Raw genomic sequence first — 19,753 nt, 5'->3', positions numbered from 1 at the left:
TCTGATGCTGGATAAATGTGGACTTATTTTTGAACCGCCTCACTTCAGAGGTTCCTTTTCCCAAAAACTTCAGAGGGTGTGAAAAAATCCGAAGAACCGAAAAAGTATAACTTTGGGGAGGTTGTAGATGCAACCAGTGCTTCCATGGACCCTGATCAATGGGAGGAGTCTGATTAGTGGGCAGCCTTGACCTCAATATTCCTGACTTTGCTGTTGTTTTACAACTCTTCTTATGGAATGCAAACAGATTGAAGTGCCAAGTGCCTAGTAGATCAACGTGCAACTACAAATGACTATTGGAAGTGTTGGAGACCATGTTCCACGTTGTGATCATTTACATTTACATTTAGCAGAAAGTATGAGGGTCATGGATGTCGACGTTACTGATTTACAAAGTGATGTTGTTGAATCCATGACAGAATAACAGTCCTTCTGGTTGGTTGCCAGGCCTACAAGTGGACCATTTTAACATTTAACATCACATTGTAACAATATGTTCTGGAACTAAGTGCACAATTACTTACCAACTTGACTATAGTAGCAGTTGAAATATATGTGTTAATAGCCTTTCAGTGTCAACCATAGGACTTCAGAGTAATGTTGCAATGCTTTCTCCTGATCTACTTCACCATGCTCCTCAATCCCCTCCAAGGAAGGTCTTGTATTCGTCTTGTCTCTGTTTGTCAGCCACGTGACAACAGGCCCCCCTTTTGAGAAATAGAAGAGAACTATAAAAGTCGCTTGGGTTTTTCAGCCGGTTGCTGCAGCGGTTAGTTGGTTTCGTCAAATATTAAAGCGCTGCTGTCAGGCTTAATGTTCTGCAGTGATCGGGTTTAGCATGTCTAATATAAGAACGCTGTCTGAGTTGGTGAGACTTATGCCTAGACCTCCGTTCCCCTGTCCCCTTTTCGTTGCTCCTACTCAAGCAGATGTGCGGTTCACCCGTACGATTATTCAAGACTTTAAAAGACTGGGCTGAGCTGCATGGTTGTAAGATCTGAAGTTTACCACTGAAGGAACACAAATGTTTGGCTAAAGAATAGTGTCCATTCGATTATTAATAACATGTATGTCTCTTCACGCAATACACTATCTATATCTACTTGTGATTATTAAGTTAGAATGTTTTGTCATTAAACCTAAATGTCTTTACAAAATATATTTAAAAGTAGACCTTGAACTCTTATCTTCTGTGAAATTTTCTGAAAACATTTTTTTCCTGAAATTAATTTGGACTCTTAATCTGGCCATACTCTTGTTAACCAACCTAAATTCTCCCATGTGACCCCCCCCCTTTTCCTGGACCTCCACAGTCCAATGGCCCCCTGTAGTAGCTTGTATCAGATTAAATGATTGTTCTGGCCTACTAGGCGTTCGGAATTGCCTCTGCCTACCTTCATGCGTTGGTCAGACCACACACCCCAGCTCGAGCACTCCGCTCAACAACTTCAGCTGGACGTCTTGTACCGCCATCGCTAAGGGCAAGCAAACGTCGATCATCAAAGTGACACCTCTTCTCTGTTTTGGCACCGCAGTGGTGGAACGAGCTCCCTGCCGATGTTAGGACGGCAGAATCGCTCACCAGCTTCCGCAAAAGACTCAAGACTCACTTGTTCAGAGTTCACCTAGACTCTACATAGCCACCCCCTCCCACCCCTTCTACCCACTTATTGTATCTCCCGTCCTGGCACTTAATCTACCCACTTATTGTATCTTGTATGTCCTGGTACTTAATGTACGCACTTATTGTATCTTGTGCGTCCTGCCACTTAATGTACGACACACACTTGTATGTCGTATATTCTGGCACTAAAAGAATAAATAAAAAATAGTACTATTTATGTAGCATCTTATCTTTGCTAGCTTTGTTGTATACGGGGAATGGGTTAACCAAGCAATTGTTGGTGCTTGGCACATGGTTCTTTGAACATCCCTACTGTACCGACAGTGATATATTGTTGCTCCTTCTTCTGACCAATGTATTATTATTATTATTATTATTAAGTTGCGGGATATATTTATCCTGTACTAAATATGTAGTAATGCAGGAAATGTCTTTAACAGAAATATACAGGCCTTCTAGTTGAATGCCCTTAACCTCTCTATCTTCATTTGTCTTCGAGCTACGAGAAAGAGTGGGCATTTACTCTCATCTACCACGAGAAAAGTGTGAAAGCAATCTTTTTAAATTAGCCCAGCAGCTTGTATAAAACCTGAGTCATAGCCTGTGTGGACTGCATGTCCTCGCTCTAGGTGCCAGAAGCTGGGGCCTAACAGACGTCCAATAAGATGATGGCGTCACAATCACTGTGACCTGTCTGTCTGGGTACTGCTGTTCTATCGCTCAGTGACCGGCTGACCCGCTACAGATCCCTCAGCATCTCAGTGATTATCTTAATCTCAGGACTGCGCTTCAGGAGCTTTGGGGTGCTGTGCGATGCAGCCACCTCCCAACCCAGCCCACCACATACTGTACTTTGAATCCTGTGCAGCCTGACATATTTGTGGTGTTCTCTTCCACATGTAGGGTACACTTTTCCCCTCTGCACTTTGCTAGTTCCCTTATTTACTGGTAAGCATAAAGACTTGATATGCTTATGACCCCCTGACATGTGTGAATAAGATGTTGGTGTGAATCACTTGGTACGCAATGTTTCTGTTAGACGGTCTTGGTTACATTTATTTATTTTAGCTTGTCATCATACAAAAACGGTTTGGCAGGTTGGTATTTCCGGATGTGGGGAAGCAACATGAGCATTGTAATTATAGTCCTTTAAAGCACATGTAGGCCTAACTCTGATCATCCGGCCCTGTACATGCCCAAAATCCCCCCTCACTATTCCCAGTGAAATCTGAGTTGTCTCGCGCCACGTTGAAACTCCGCGGCATCACCAGGGCCAGCATCATCTCTCCATCTGAGACCTCACCATGGCTCACGTGGCTTCATACATCCGCCCACTCCCTGTCTCCTTTCGGGGAGTTCATTTAGCTTGGCAGAATCAGGAATAAAGACCAGGCCTTGGAATATTTTTGGAATCGCATGTTCTCGTTGCTGTAACTGTGACTGAGGCCTTCTTAAAATATTGAAAGCATCATCTCTTGGGCCTACGGTGTGGGTTCCATGCTGCTGCTTTCCCTCCCCTGCACTGAACCTGCTAAAGAAATGACAACGCAGACATCCGGCCTGGCCAGAACTGCGTGTCAGACCAGCTTAAGGTGCATCATCGTGATCGACACGTCCGAGTCTGAGCTAGGGTGATACATCTTGCCAAGGTCGTCTATTTTCGGGTGCTTCTGGTGCCCGTCCAATAACACCAGTACCATGTTCTTTGTGTCTCGTAGGTCCAACGTATTTTCTACTAGCTCTGTATTTAAGAGCATCAATTGTTAACTTTGTCGCTCATTTCTTTTAATCATTTCTGCATGACTGAATCTATATGTAATATACAACAATATGCTAAAGTAAATCCTTTTTTCGTTAAGCATAGATTGTGCATAGATTTTTGTGTACAAGAAGCGAGGATTTCTATATTCAATCCAACATGTAAAACCTAATTCGTCAAGCCCATACATGGAAGCCAACCTGTGTGTGTGTGCATGTTTGTGTGGGTCAACCATAGGATTATTTGAATGTGTCTGAAAAGCTGTTTTTCCTTTCAATTACAGATTGATGTGACGCATTTTACGGTGATGTCACCTTCCTATTTTGCTGAGATAGCAAACAGCCTTTCTGGTCCAGCTGCTTAGGGACCCGACGTTAACACTTGACAATGTATTCATCTGCGGGAGTCCCGGAGTGCGTGCAAAGCCATCTGACCCCCCTTCAAACGAGACATTCAAGCCTCAGCTCAAGCACATCCCTAATGCTCCAACTGGATGGACTCCATGGGGTCAAAAGGAGATTTGCTTCTGATGAATCTGTGGAATGAATTTGAAGAGATGGTGCTGTACTCCCAGCAGAACCAAATCAAGTTAAATTAGGTTGTATTCTAAATCAGCATGAAATCGTATCTGTTCAAATCCCAACAGAATTGTGTGGCTGAAATTCAGTATGGTGTGGCCTTATTCATTTATAATGCATGGCCAGATATAATCTGAGGTTAACCTCCCTCTGTTGATATTGGGGTTGAGCAATAGTAGCTTCAGTCCACAGTTAAGCATTAATACAATCCCTCTTGAGATTATTTTACTCACTCGGTTTGTGATTCATGGAGCTAGCCATAAATAATTTTCAGGATGTTTGTTTACACACTTTCTTGTGAAATAATGGGGGGAATATAAATTAGGATTTGATTTTTCTTTTCTTTTGTCACCAGTCTATATAAGGATGGATTTGTGAGTCTTTGAGTCCTTGTGAGCGCCCAAAGCGTGAGCTTGAATAAAACAATACTTCTAATTATAATGTGAAACTCAGATAACTACCACAATCAACCCAGACCCCCCCCTGCCCTCTGACACTTACTTCTGCTCTCTGCCTACACACACACACACACACACACACACACACACACACACACACACACACACACACACACACACACACACACACACACACACACACACACACACACACACACAGATGAAACTGCTGTCATTTGGTTTTGTTGGTTATGATTCTCTTATCCGATTAGGATTATTTTAGAAAGTTAAAATGCTTTCACACAAGTTACTTGGCTATTTATTGCAGCCTGCCTGACCTGCGTCAACTGCCACTGCCTGGGAGAAGAGGAAGTTGAAGATTGACAGTTTTCTGAGAAGGGTGCCGGTCGGCCATTGCAGATGTCTTGCACTAGGCGTTCTTTACATTTATTCGGCAGTTGCTTCATCAATGGTTGTTCAACTCTCTTTAGGGGTAATCAAGGTGAAATTTATTTCAAAGACCTTGTCACTGAATATATTTGAAAAACAAAACAATGAGCCATATCCGTGCAATAGATTTCAAGATGCCATTACACAACATCATCTGGGACAGCAGAGCTACAGTTTGTAATTCTTAATCATATTGTGAGGTCTTCTTTCTAACCCTCTCGTTTTATTTATATGCAAGGCTCTACTCAGAGTCAAGTACTGGCAGTTTTTTTCTCTCCTCCACAAACAAATATGTACAGTACAAAGGAGATTTACCCAATGAATTATGGATTGGCTGAACACAGGAACATGAGCATGGTGTCTGCTCGGGTTGTGAGTGCAGGGCTAAAGTAGCCAACATTGGTATTTCGAAGTGTCCAGGCCCTTGCCCAAATCTCATCTCCAACTCCAACACATTCCAAATGCATAATACCCTGTGTTCCACAATACGAGGGTTGAAGAGGACGACAATGACAATAGGGTTATTGTATTTGGTGATATTTAGGATACATATTTCTTTTTTCAAAGATGGCCATTGAAAGATTACTTCCATAATGTAGCCCCCGCTCTATACAGGGCCAGTTACCCAGCTTGTAATGATCCTGCTACCAAGCAGCTGTCAACGTGATGGAAATAACATGATAGTAACCAGAACTATCCTTAATAGAGCCTGAAGGTGTTTAAGGCTTGATGCTTTAGATGTAGAGCTGCATAACAATGCACATGACATTTCTTATCCAATCAAACTATGCATATGTTGCCTGAATACCAGTCTCATATGAGATACCTTGTTTTGTGACTTACTGGGTACTTTAATTAAAGATGTAGCCTGCTTGGCATTGTGTGTGTCTTGTTTGAGTTGAATGCTGGCACCAATAATTAGTCATACACGTTTTGGAGTTTATTAAGACTACATTCATCTAAATGTGCGCATGTTAGCCGCTAAGTACTGTACTTAGGCTTATGGTTAAAGGAGAACCCCCCTCGTACATTGGCTTGCATTAGGTGACTCCCTCTAAAGTTCAAACACATGCTACTGCATGTGTAACCTCTGAATAGCTGATATATTTATTTAAGTTGTCACCTGCTGATTAAGTGCTGATTCGACACACCTATCCTCTAATTGCAAGTGAATTGAATAGACTGTAAACGTCCCTTCAATTCAGAAACAGTTACCAAGCCCCAGAAAGAAAACACCTGAAAGCATTTTCTAAAGGCCATATATGACTCAGCAAAGATATGCACAGAAAAATCACATTGTTACCTACAATTATTTCATACTTTTATTATTTATTTTGAGGCTAACGGAAACATCTTGATGCATAGTTTGCATAATGCATTGTCATACATGTAATGCCCTATGGTTGCCCCCATTAGTGAAGATTATGAAGCTATTTGAGGGCAAGCCGTTCATAAATGATTTATTTATTAATTTGTTCAGAGAATCCTTTTTCTTTTATGCCATACTACGGAGGGGGTAGGGGGCTCATTTCTGTGCACTGAATTAATTCCCAAATTAATTGCAGGCAGACTTAACGGGGGATAAAAAGCTGAAAAATCCTAGGGCCTAACACCCATGGGTCCACTCCCACTCCCTGTAAACACCAGTGATGATGTACATAATTTATACAGTCAGTGTGCGTATTTGAAGAAGAAGAGGAGGCAAAGCACAAGGGAAATGACTCATTGGCCTAGATGCATGTTTCCTTTTTAGAGTTTCTCTGCATGATTTAATCTCTTGCTCGTTCCCTCATCCTCTCTGCTGGTTGCTGGTTGATATCCTACGTCTTTAACAAGGAAGAGTCAAGTTAGGCTAAGAGATGTGCACTTCCGTTTTAACTAGCTATCGTCTACATATAGCCACATTTACACATACCAGTACTTTCACAAGCATTGTATGTAGGCATACCACATCCACCAAATGCAGTGTAGTGTGGCCTCTTCTGGCGTTTGGTTGATCAGATGAGAATAATTGAGGCATTCTGTCCTGAGACGGTCTGAAATGCTCCAAACCTCCCTTTTTTGTCCTTTTCCCCTCCAACATAAAAATCACATGCTTTGAATAAAATGGTTCCCAGCGCCCTGGGAGTCCTTGCTATAAATGTAACGGTGAATCATAGTGTCCTCCTCATCACTGTCCTGAAATTGGGTATGACATCATTGTTGTCTTATGAAGAACATCGTATTTTTAGGTTAACAGAGGTCCTCATCCTGTGTAGTGTGGATGTCTCACCTGGGTGCCTTGCTCAGAGAGGTTGACCTATTCCAGCAGGTAGGCAGACCTCATCCACGTCATGCAGGTTGACAGTAGCCAGGGGCCGAACCGTTGATTGACAATCGCCATCGATATCTTATAGATTTATAGGTTGATTGGTCATCTCCAATTCTGGTTATTTTAGATACAAAACAGAGCAAAATCCGTTATTTAGGATTAAATAAAACTGCAATTTGAGACATTGTGTGTGTATCCCTTACTGAAAGTAAATGTGGTAGTGTGACTAAATTGTTTTGTGTCTGTTTTTTTTGTGACGATAAGCTACTGTGATCAGCAAAGTCAACCAATAGCATGATGCGAGTGTGTATTTAAAACATAAATTAAACGATTGCAAACATCATAAATTCCATGATGTGGGTGTGTATTATGAAAATCATCATCAATCTATCACTCAAGGACATCTTTTACAAGGCTTTGTTTAGACCGTCCTGCTTTATTTCATATGGCCTGTGCTGGATAAACTCTTGCCCCATCTGGTACTCGGGCCATTAAGATGCTTATCTTAGAATAGAGTCCCTTCTATCTTCATGGAAAATGGTCTAACCTGTAACTTAGAAACAGCAACGAGTTGCACAATATGTTTTTGTGAATATGCAGGTACATGTCTTTTACACACAATTTGGTTGGTGCTGAATATTCTCAGTTTGGTCACAAATAATACTTTTATCACACTACACCCGGAAATGTTTGTATAAACCCTAGATTGAAACGAACATGGCCACCGTCCTCCGTCCCCCGATTGAAATATTTACTGATATTTTTTGTACTTGGAAACTCATTGCCATTTCTCTCCAAACGCCTCTTGGTTACAGGTTAGAAGCATTTCCTGTGGAGTTATATGGGACTCTATGATGAGATTAGCATGTCAATGGCTATGGAGTACCAGATGGGACTAGATGAACTCAACATTACAAGAGAGCCTCAGAGAAGAATAAGACTGTGGTCCTGGGTCAGCAAACTCCCTCTGTCTCTCAGGATGATCCGTAGCTAAGCACTAAATGAGGGGAAACTTGACTCTCCAGATCGCCCTAGTTTGCTTCTCATGAAGTGGCGAAAGCCATGATCACGTGAGGGCAGAGTCAGCGTGACTCCGCGGTTCCCCGCACCGGAGCTTGTGTCGGGCTTGTGCCATCACTGCCTGTCTGTTCATTTGTCTCTTCAATATTTTATGCCACAAAACTCTACATGCGGCTTCCCCTCCCTCTTCCCCTGCACGATGCATGCTACAGAGCATGCAAGTATGTTTCCATTCATCTTGCCACCGCTCTCTGATGAGAAAGTCCTGTTGGGCATTGGAGCTGTGTTTTTTAAATGGCACTAACCAAAGCTCCTCCTCCCTCATCTGTTTGTTCGTACACAGATACACGTCCACATTCCTCTAATATGCACTACCACACACATCCATCACATCCCTCTGTATGCACTACCACGCACATCCATCACACCCCTCTGTATGCACTCTACCACACACATCTACACTACCCTCTCTATGCACTACCACACACATCCATCAAGCCCCTCTCTATGCTCTACCAAAAACATCCACATCTGTCTTTGTCTATGTGTGATCTATTCTATTCTATTCATGTTGCCTAATATTTATTGCATGCATGTTGACACCTTTGCGAAGCTAGATGGTTCAGCTTGCAGGCACTTGCTCTGATGTCAATGGCATAGTTACAAACAACCCAACACGAGGTCACTAAAATACATTGTATTTCAATGTATAGTATGTATTTCAATATCAACGTGCGCATTGATCTTGGCAGAAGCACAACAGTTAATATGGAGGCTGAAATGCCAGACGCGACACAGTGGGTGTAAATCATGGTTAATCCATACAGGCTACTCACGTGTCCTCAATCTCACACACCACGTTGCTCTTCACTCTCAAAGCCACACTCTGTACCACACCATTGAGGCCTACTTTGTATTAGTGCATGTGTTTCACATGCCTTTCTTTTCCCTAGCAATCATTTTGTGTTGGTGCAACAATGCCAGATTTATTCGCCATCTTGTTTATCTTCCAATCAATCTTTTGTTGCTTGAAGCCTTTCTGTGATTGGGTAATGTGCAGATATGATGAAAATCAGTATGTTGTAATCTGAGTGTTTATGGCCTTGTCAAACGTTCAAGCCCCACTCAGAGGTCAGGAATATTTCTAAGAGTTTAAAAGTTCATTGTTTATTAAGCCTAGTTTTCTATAGGGCCAATCTTTTTTTTTTTTGAACTGTCCCGCCAAAACATGAGAGAAGGCAAGGACATAACAATATTTATAACAATAAAATGTGGCTTCTGTTATTGGTACTGTTAATTGGGCAGCAGTGGCTCAGGAGGTTAGATCCCATGGCCTTCCTAGCTAAGTGTTGGAACTATAATTTTCAACAGTTGTAATATGCTTTAGCGGGGACACAGGTCTGAAAAGGGCTACAATGCAATGAATTGATAATTGACTTGCATGTAACCCCTGGTTTGAAAGTCCTGAACATGAGCTTAACCTAGCAGGCCAACATTAAAACTGATAGTAAGAGGAGATATTGCTATTCAGCAATATCTCTCTTTATGGAGGTCTGATTGTTTGGAGTAAAAATACACTGCTTTGTTTATGGAGTTACCAGCTAATATCGTCTGTCTGTCCACGCAGTGAGTTTTTGGCCCTATCATATTGATGCAGTCTGTTGTTCTCATCTCATCTCAATTTGTTTGTTCCTAGATGGACACACCCTGCTCCCACCTGTGGTTATGACCTTTATATGGACAAACCTTTACCTTGATCTGCACTCCTCCCACCATTCTTTCATGTTCTATAAAGCCGTGTGTGTCTTCTTGATATAACCCAGACCATATACCTGAACAATATGAGATGCACTCCCAGTCTGGAATCGTTAAATTTTGTAGAATATTTTTTTGGCAATTCTCTTTGTCTTATTTAGTCTCCATTGAACCTTTTCTACAGGTTGATTTGGCACAGTAGATAATGATTCATATTATTGACTGGTCTTTTTTTAACACTTATTAGCCTATTTTATTTTCAATCCTGTTTAACCCATGAGTTATTATTATAAGTGAAATATACCAACTGAAATAGCTTCACTGGAAAATGAAAAACTTACTAGAATGGCATAACACAATAAGTCAATCTAATGGCAATGACGCTCTTGTCAAAACTGTAACGGCACAACTTCCCCCCTACTAGACTCATCACTCATGCTGAGCCAACAGGATTAGTGGGCATGATGTGCTAGGTCGACAGCACCACCTTCATCACATCCATTTAGCCGTGAAGGATCTAAATCTGAGTGCATTGTTCTGTAGCCTACATTTGCAAATGCTGGTTATGATTCTGTGGTACTTTTCTATGTTAAACGATAAGTTAACATCTAGGCAATCACCAGCCCTGGGGTCAACATGGGGATTTATTTATAATTAGCAACGTCCTCCTCCCTACCTCCAGGCGACGTTGATTTGCTGGACCACATGGTGGGACACGCAAACACAAAAAATACCGCAAAATGTCCCAGATTACCCAGGATGTTTTTAATATCTTGTAGGGGGACGTCTGCTCCACATGTGTGTCACACACGTTGACTCACTGGACATTCACACACACTGTGTGTGAATGTCCAGTGATTCATTTAGAGGAGATCGTACCTCCAGGTTAAAGGCTTCTAAAATTATTAATCTTTCCTGCTTGCAGCCTTCACTCCCCCACCAGTATGGTAAAGATAAGTGAAAGATTGTGAACAACTTGTTGCAGTGCAAATCCTGCTTTTCGAAGGATTCTTTAAAATTACATCCAAGTCACCAAAATTGGTCAAGGCTTATTTCTTTAATTAGTGACTAAGCAAGTCGAGCAATGCAAAAATGTGTTGTCTTCTTAGTTCTGATACTTATAAGTATCAGAATATTTTTCTCTGAGGCCTACTACCATCCGACATTAAACATGAGGAAATCAACATATTAATACCTTCATGTCTGTTTTTATCTCTCTTCCTGGGTTTGCTTTTTTACCCTCAAACACAATCATGAACGCACGCACACACACTCATACAGGTTTAATGCAGTATGCACACAAAATCCATCTGTATTTATGTATGCATTCAATCATATTAATAAGTATTCAATGTTATCTCTATATTGGACACTTGCAAAGTCTCTTGTGTCTGCATGTGTAAATACAACCCACACCTCGACATGGTTCCTCAAGACAAGTCTGGAAAGGCTGTTTCCCCTGAGCTTGGGCTTCCATACGGAAACTGTGTGTGTGTGTGTGTGTGTGTGTGTGTGTGTGTGTGTGTGTGTGTGTGTGTGTGTGTGTGTGTGTGTGTGTGTGTGTGTGTGTGTGTGTGTGTGTGTGTGTGTGTGTGTGTGTGTGTGTGTGTGTGTACTCGTGACGTGTGTAGATCCCCATTATACTTCTACTTCTCTCTATTTCTTATGCTTCTGTTTTTGTGTGTGTGTGTCACTGTCTCCTTAATGCACTGAAAACATGTAGTCTAATGGGACCCACATGCTATTAGTGTGTTCATTTAGAATGGGCCTGTATAGGAATTAATGAAGATTATATCATCCGCCTGGTTGACGATCGGATCTGTTAATGTTGAATTATAGTTGTCCCACTATTTTCCTGACCCTCACAAGTAATCAGAATTGGCTTGCCTTTTCTAGTGGATGGTAGTAGTTTGTGGTAAAGATTAATTTAAAGATCAGATAACAAGTTGACACCTCAGCTTTATTCAATACTGAGATCGATAGTTACTGTTATTGCGCCATTATCAGGCAGCTGTGTTGAGATCATAGAATAATCAAACATGCACCTTTTTAAAGGCATGGCCTGCTTTCCAATGGTAACTTTTAATGAGTGCCGGTGGTGACGGTGGGGTGGCAGAGAAGAACAACCTCTGGTTGCATAATTGTTTTGGTATATGGGTCATAGAGCGAGAATGAATACGTCATGAGGTCAGAGCTGTAACTGTAAACCGCAGCAACAAAGGCCAATAGGTTGGAGAAAAACACTGTTTTGCTAGTTAAAGTCCCGGGCATTATGTAAGCATCGCAACATAACATATTTCTGTAACTCATTTCTTACCACTGTCAATGAAAGTTTCTTAAAGGCTAATCCTGAATTTGTAAATGCAACATGGGAACTCATTTTTTAAAAAGCTACCGTTAGCGAATGGAGCATGTTTTAATTCTGCCATAATCCACTGACACCTGTGTGAGTTTGTGGTGTGTCTCAATGACGTCGCTAAGCTCTGGCGAATCGAGCCTTCAGAATCTCTAAATCCCACTTTGTTTGGGTTGTATGAAAAGTATGACAGTCATTACTAAAATAAAATACTACACCATGGAGCTTGCAGGATAACTTGAACACACCTTTTAGCTTTTCCGTGCTTTTCTATCTCTGGATTTTCATCCCGGGGGATTTAAAGCAGCACTTTTCAGATAATAAAATAATCTACACCACACCTCCCAGCCTTTATGAATCATTTCAAACCCCATCAGAAGGACCTTAACCCTCTAAAGTTACCAAACCTTTGCCTTTCTTTTTCAAACTCTTTTTTTCTCTGCAAATGGTTCTAAATGGCTTTACACTGAAAACATCAAACCATATTCGGACAGCTGCGATTTGTTTCTTATAGCCATTAACATTACAACCAAACAGAAATAAACAAATAAATGTGATGTACAAAATCATATGTCTCAATTTTCTCCAGTAGCTGATCTCCGACCACTGATATTTTCTTTTAAAGGGGAGTTGAACCAAAAATCCATATATCTTTCATATGTCATATGTAAATTTCAACATAGTAATCTATTTCATTTTGTCACTGTTCTATGTCCAGTGCCAACCAGTTTGTGTACGTTCTACTCTCAAGTTGCGTTCTTTTCGTGACGTCGGACAGACTGCAGTTGATGTAGATGGCCATGTGCGAAAGAGGGTTAAGCTTTCCAGACAATTACTGTATTGCCAAGGCGTGTGGTACCTGTCATATGCAACATCGCTCATAAACAACGACGGTAGTAGCTTAAAAAATGTATGCATGGGTCTTAAACGCTGGGATAATGCCCTATCCCCCCTCCTTCCTAGATTCCCAAAACTCTTTAATCTAATAGTCTTAGAATTGGAGCTTAAACAGGGAGTTTACTTACACTTTAAAGTACATCACTACCACACATATATAAAAATGCTGCATTAGAACTTCAACTCAAGGTGTATGTGATTCAGGAACATAAAGTTGAATCTCCTTCCAATGACAAGCCTACACACATCTCAGGTGTGGAGTCATTGTTAGCATTGCAAGCACTGCAGTACATGTGCCTACCTGTGTAACCACAAACTGAGAATCCCTTCTCTGATTCACCCCTCTGTCTGGCATTGTTTCAGCTATTTCTCTCAATCCTCTACATGCTAGTTCTCCCTGGGCTCAGAACGGTTCAGAAGTATGGAGGTTAGTTTGTTTATGTGTGCATTTGTCTTACTCCTCTTATTGATGTCTGCTTCTTCCCCAACTTTGTTCTCCTGTCCACATTCCCTGCTTCTATTGCTCCATTGTTGTTATTGTGAGTATTATCAAAGAGTCAAAGCATCTTGTGAACGTTGTTTTTTAAAGGTGCTCAGCTGAATAATGAATGTTTGATATTATTATTCTTCCATTTCTCCAACATGACGTCTCTGTCTGACTGCCCCATCAACCCGTTTTTTTTTTATGTTGTTGCTGCTCCATCTCCATTTGCTGTAGTCTTCCTCATAACAACTCAATGCTGTCTGGCATATTATCCTACACTGGGTATGATTAACCAAGCCATCGGTTGGTACGATGCAACCCATTGGTTGAAAGTGAATGGCTTTCCCTCTGGAGGATATGCTGATGTGGTGCAGTACACGTGTGGATTCGGATCCATTGAACTTAAACTGACCCAAGGACCCCGAGGGAGGGTTCATGATTCAGGACTCATGATTCTAATTGTCTAATTGACTCAAATGGAGATGTCTTAGTTTGATGAGTGTGCTGTGCTCTATGCATTTAACAATGAAAATTCCTATTTAGGTGGTTCTTATGTTTGTTCGTTGTCCGCAGGGGACTCGGCCTTTCCTCCATGTCCTTCCTCAAGCTCCATCGCAAGGGAAAAGTAGTCCGCAGAGAAGGAGTAGCGAGGGGGACGAGTGAGGACAGAGGGTAAGGGGAGGGAGAGGAAGCGTGAGGAGAGATGTGGCCACAACTCTCCCAGCGGCTCCTGCAAGCGTCAGTTTGTGTTATAAATCATTCAGGGACACTCGCCGGGCAGCACAATACATTTTTATCCCACCCCACCCCTACCCTCTCCATCTCCTCTTTTATTATTGAAAGCGGTTCCCCTCAACACCCAATCTGCCACTTGGCCCGATGAGAAAGAGGGACGGGGATGAAAGTAATGAAAACAGAAGGACTGGCCCTCATTGGATACTGTGGCAGAGGGGAAGCGATGGGTAGTGGCGTGGCACTTATGTCGATATTAAACCAGGAAGTAATCAGCTCATGCAGAGGTCACTTGGTTTCCTACATGTTGTACAGTGTGTGCGCGTGTGCGTGCGTGTGTGTTACCTCCCCACCTGCTTTTCAAGTGGTGCATGGCCCAGTCGCCGCCAGCGTTCCATTGTCACAACAATAGCTCAGCGTTGACATGGGTTTTTGTGTACGTGTTTGTGTGAGGTGTTCCGATATAATTTTTTCCTTCCCGATACCTATTCTGAATAAATACCAATACACACAGGATCTAGCTGTATGTATCAGCTAGATGCTGATGTTACTAGCATTGTAGCTACTAATAGCAGTTTTTCTTATTGTAGTGTTTTCTTAAGATGACAACAATGTATAGCTTGTTCACTTCATATCTAGATCAGTTCCATTTATAATCTATAATGATAAGAATATACATTTGTATTCTTGTAGCTAAGCGTGGGGCATCCATGTTTTCCGACTTGGTAGCTCGAATGTAGGTCAGAGATGACGCGTTTCCCATTCCGACTTTCAACCTCCAACCTCCTCCATTAATGAATGCAGCATAATACGTGCAGGTGTTTGTGATGTTCTCTGTCTGTACAGTAAATTGGCTCGTCACGTGATGGCATCGGATCGGCGCATGGACTTAATCTGTTTTATTTATGAATTTATAGCTTTCTCCTTTTGTATGAAGTTAATAATAATAATAATAATAATAATAATACATTTAATTTAGAGGCGCCTTTCAAGACACCCAAGTTCACCTGACCACCCTAGGTCACCCAAGTTGTTTTCTCATGTATTGTGTGTGCCTCTATGAGCTTGCACGAACTTTACCTGTGTCGCCCTATTTAGTCACATTACCGTTCGGAAAAGTTATAGTGCCCGTTTATGAGAATCACCGCTAACACATTAAGGGCATTTTGATAACATAACATACTGACAGACGATAGAATGGTATTAATAATGAGGGTGACCTATTTACACAGCACACACACACACACACACACACACACACACACACACACACACACACACACACACACACACACACACACACACACACACACACACACACACACACACACACACACACACACACACACAGTGTGTCTTAGATTCCAATACTCTTCCTTTCTCAAACATGCTAGCTCAATGTGACAATATCTTTTGCCATACTTATGCCTTTGATAGGTAAGGGCTTTATGATATTGAAACAATGTTTTGGCAGGATCTCAGCAAGGGAAACGTGCGTACACATACACACACACATGCTAACACACACAGCAATCCCAGCCTCAGAGCTCTAATCGCTCTCTCTGTCTGTGTGTCTGTGTAAAATCCTAGCAGTAGTGTGGAATAGATTATTACATAATTTCTCTCTCTCCCTCTTTTGTACCGATTTATAGTTCTTCACAGATCTTTGTGACTCACTCTGGCAGGATTCAGACATTTTTTTAATGTTTGATTAATGCTGAACAGTATATGACTCCCAATGTCTTCCTAATTCATGTTCCTGCCTAAAGCTGGGAGAGGAGGGGGGGATGCTGGTATAAGCTTCTAATGCCACACACACACACACACACACACACACACACACACACACACACACACACACACACACACACACACACACACACACACACACACACACACACACACACACACACACACACACACACACAGTGGTGTCCTGAGAGAAGGAGAACTGTCCGCTCCATCCATCTGACTGTAACACGTTGCTCTCAGCGCACGACTTATGTATGCATGCGTAGAAATGCTTCTCTCTAAGTCATATCGTTCGTGGCTTGGCTATCCGAACAAATCCACCATCCTCTAGCCTCACTCTTCTTTCTCTCATTTTCTGTCTCTATATCTTTTTCTCGTTTTGATCCTCCTTCAGATTCAAGAAATGTCTCAATGTGTGTGTTATCGTGCATGTACTGTCCCCCCCACTTCCACCGCTAGCTAAACTGGTCTGGTGATCTGATTTGTCCTTGTGGGTTTGATGATTGTAATGTTCACAAGCCTTATGGGTTTCCTCCGACCAGGGCTCGTGGACATTAATTAATGATGGAAGCACAGGCATGGATGAGGTGTGTTATGTGCCCATGAAAACCGTGGACCATCAAAATATCCCATAGGATCTGTTATAACAGATCCCTCACCATAACACCCTCCTATTGGTTCAAGGCAACATATGGATGGGTGTTATAGCGACACACACACACACACACACACACACACACACACACACACACACACACACACACACACACACACACACACACACACACACACACACACACACACACACACACACACACACACACACACACACTTTGCTGGGATCTCTGTGTAGTGCCAGCCTTACAACCTGTTGATGCCACATTACATCACCTCACACATCAGAGAGGGGCTTTAGAGCGGTACGCTGTGAGTCCCCAGAGGAAACATGTGACTCTGTTCGTTTGCTCCATTTTTATCTACATTCCTCACTCATCCAGCTCTTCCTTTTGCTTTTAAAGGCATGCTGAAATCTCTCTTGCATGTCTCACGCTCTCTCTCGCTCTCATATGTATGTATAAATCCTTTACTACTACTTCCTCCAGGCTCTATTAAATCATTGTATCTCTGTTGAACCTTCATGTGTTCATCTCGACTATGATGGGCCTTATTCTTCGACGTTCCCCTCTCCTTGATTTGATTTTAGCTCATCGGGAGAGCTAGACAGACAGGCTGATGCAATCGGATATACTGTGGGACAAACAAACTGTTCAAACAAGCAGATACACATATAACAAATATTTTTTTTTCATTCTTGGGTCCAGTAGATCATGGACCCAATTTGTCAGTTTTAGTTGTCAGATTTCCGTGTTTACCCCATTTATATTTTTTCTCTCTGAATATTTGTGATGAACGTGACCTCTTGTACCATCCCCAACACAAGGCTGATGGAATGCCCTTGATGTGATCGCATACGACCAAATCATTTTTTTTTTATTGAACCGAGGTTGCATTCCAGCTGCAGGCCTATGTGTACATGCGCTTGGCAATTCTTTACTATACTGTAGTTGTGAAACCTCACACCTTTTTCTTCGCACCTACTTGCAACAAATATCTGTTGATGTCTGCCTGGAGCAGGAGATGAATGGAAGCTAAACACATTGCATGTGTGATTTTTATAATTATGTCAATGGGTATACAAGGCAACCTTGTCTAATTTTAACAAATGGGTAACTTTTGATTTCAAGTCTATGAGAAGGGGAGAAATACATTTTGGGTGGTATTGAATGTAAGACCTTTTTTCTATACCGGCTCATCCAGTTCTGGTCTGCCCCACAACCGGAGTACCTTGTGTGTGTATACGTACAACACCTCGTATTATTGTTTAAGTGTCCTAGATGAAGATAATACATCAAGGATCAGGTCGGCAAGTTTGAACAGAACAAAGGCCTGCTTGAGGATAGATAACAATTCAAGACCTGATTTAGTCTCCAACATCTCTGTTTAAAACTTGCCAAACTAGTTCATGTTTGTGTCCTATTCATAATGCCCCCATGTCCTATTCAACAGAATTGGTTCAGTTTTAAAACTCCCCTCCTTGTTGCCTCTTGATATGGAGTCTCAATGTAAGCAATCATCATTTTAAATGCTGGAATCTGCTAAAAGTATAAAGCAGCAAAATGGCTGTAACAACTTCCGACGTTTGAAAATGAAGTTTGCGAGACCCAAATGATGGCATCCGAGAGCACCGTACTTGGACCACCCGACCACATCGCCGTCGGGGCGTTGCCCGTAAAGGCCTGTTCTGCTCAGTCCCAGGAATGATTCACCAGGGGAACAAATTCCTATCAAGCAGCAGTACTTTGAAAGCTACTGAAAGAGTGGAGAGAGGAACAAGTCATTGTGCGCCTCCAGCCAGTCGAACACCTTGCCCGCTTATGGGTCACTTCTTCTTGAATCAGGGGTGTTTGGACTACGTTTCAGCGGTGGGGGGCTCCAGGTGCAGCAGCACAGCTCTCCTCTGCTGTTGTGTATGCAGGACAGGGGGGAAGGTGTATTTGAGGTCTGCATGATGGCTGGGTTTGCTGTAAGAGCAGGGGGCTCAGAATGATGCTGATGGTTAGTGTCTGAGCCTGTGTGGCCATGTGTCTTACTGTCTCAGCCTATACGTCAGCCCGCCTTGCATGGGGCCGGCCTGTGTGCATGGTTGTTTCACGGTTGAGACTGGGACAGGAAGTGTGTGTGTGTGTGTGTGTGTGTGTGTGTGTGTGTGTGTGTGTGTGTGTGTGTGTGTGTGTGTGTGTGTGTGTGTGTGTGTGTGTGTGTGTGTGTGTGTGTGTGTGTGTGTGTGTGTGTGTGTGTGTCAGTGGTAAGGCTAACCCTAGTAGTGTTGTCTGTGGCCCATTGGTCTTTAGTGTGTCTGTGTTATGGCCACTGTGTATGTGTTTGCATGCATGTTTGTGAAACTGCATGCGTAAAAAGGATGCACGAATGACTCAGCTTTAGTGTGTGGTGGGGGTCGCAGGGAGAGGGATGCTGTGACTTTCTGCTTGCATGAGCAACAGGGCCAGACAGTCAGCTGTTTATTGAAAAAAAAAGGCCACCATTTTGTGATTCCACTCAACACAGTTAACACACTGAAAACATATATGTGTTTATACAGTATACCTGGAAAGGTGGGTTCTTTATAATAAAGATCCATTTGGTTTCCAACTAGTAGGATCTTTCTCTCTCTTGGTTGTTGGAGTCTGGTGTATTGCATTCTGCTGTCTGGAGCAGTCTAGTTTAGTTTTCTTGTTGAAACAACACAGCAAACATGGACATGATGACTGTAGACACTAGGCCTAGATACACATTTTCTAGAAGGGCTCAAATATCTGACTCGGTATGACAATTAACATATATTGTATTAAATTCATTATTTTCTATTGTATTGTATTACATTGAATGTATGCACATTATATAACAAGGCATTTATTTAGCTGACGTTGATGTCCAAAGCGTCTTTAAATCAGATAAAACCCAGAAATTCAAGGATCATGCGGGTTCATAAAATTACTAAAATACGCCAACAACCTAAAGTGCTACATTTGAGAAAAAAGAGATAGATAATGTATTAATCTACCTTTGTGTGTCATGT

The 19,753-nt window shown here is 42.0% G+C and overlaps 1 protein-coding gene across 2 annotated transcripts in view; it reads left to right on the top strand.

The window, feature by feature from the left end:
* The window catches only part of taok3a (TAO kinase 3a), a 57,392-nt gene that overhangs the window by 6,581 nt on the left and 31,058 nt on the right, over positions 1-19,753 (top strand). The window lies entirely within an intron of this gene.

This window comes from Gadus chalcogrammus, chromosome 6 (assembly GCF_026213295.1).
Source record: "Gadus chalcogrammus isolate NIFS_2021 chromosome 6, NIFS_Gcha_1.0, whole genome shotgun sequence".
NCBI lineage: Eukaryota > Metazoa > Chordata > Actinopteri > Gadiformes > Gadidae > Gadus > Gadus chalcogrammus.
The sequence above is the reverse complement of the archived record's forward strand: the minus strand, read 5'-3'. Positions and strand labels throughout refer to the sequence as shown.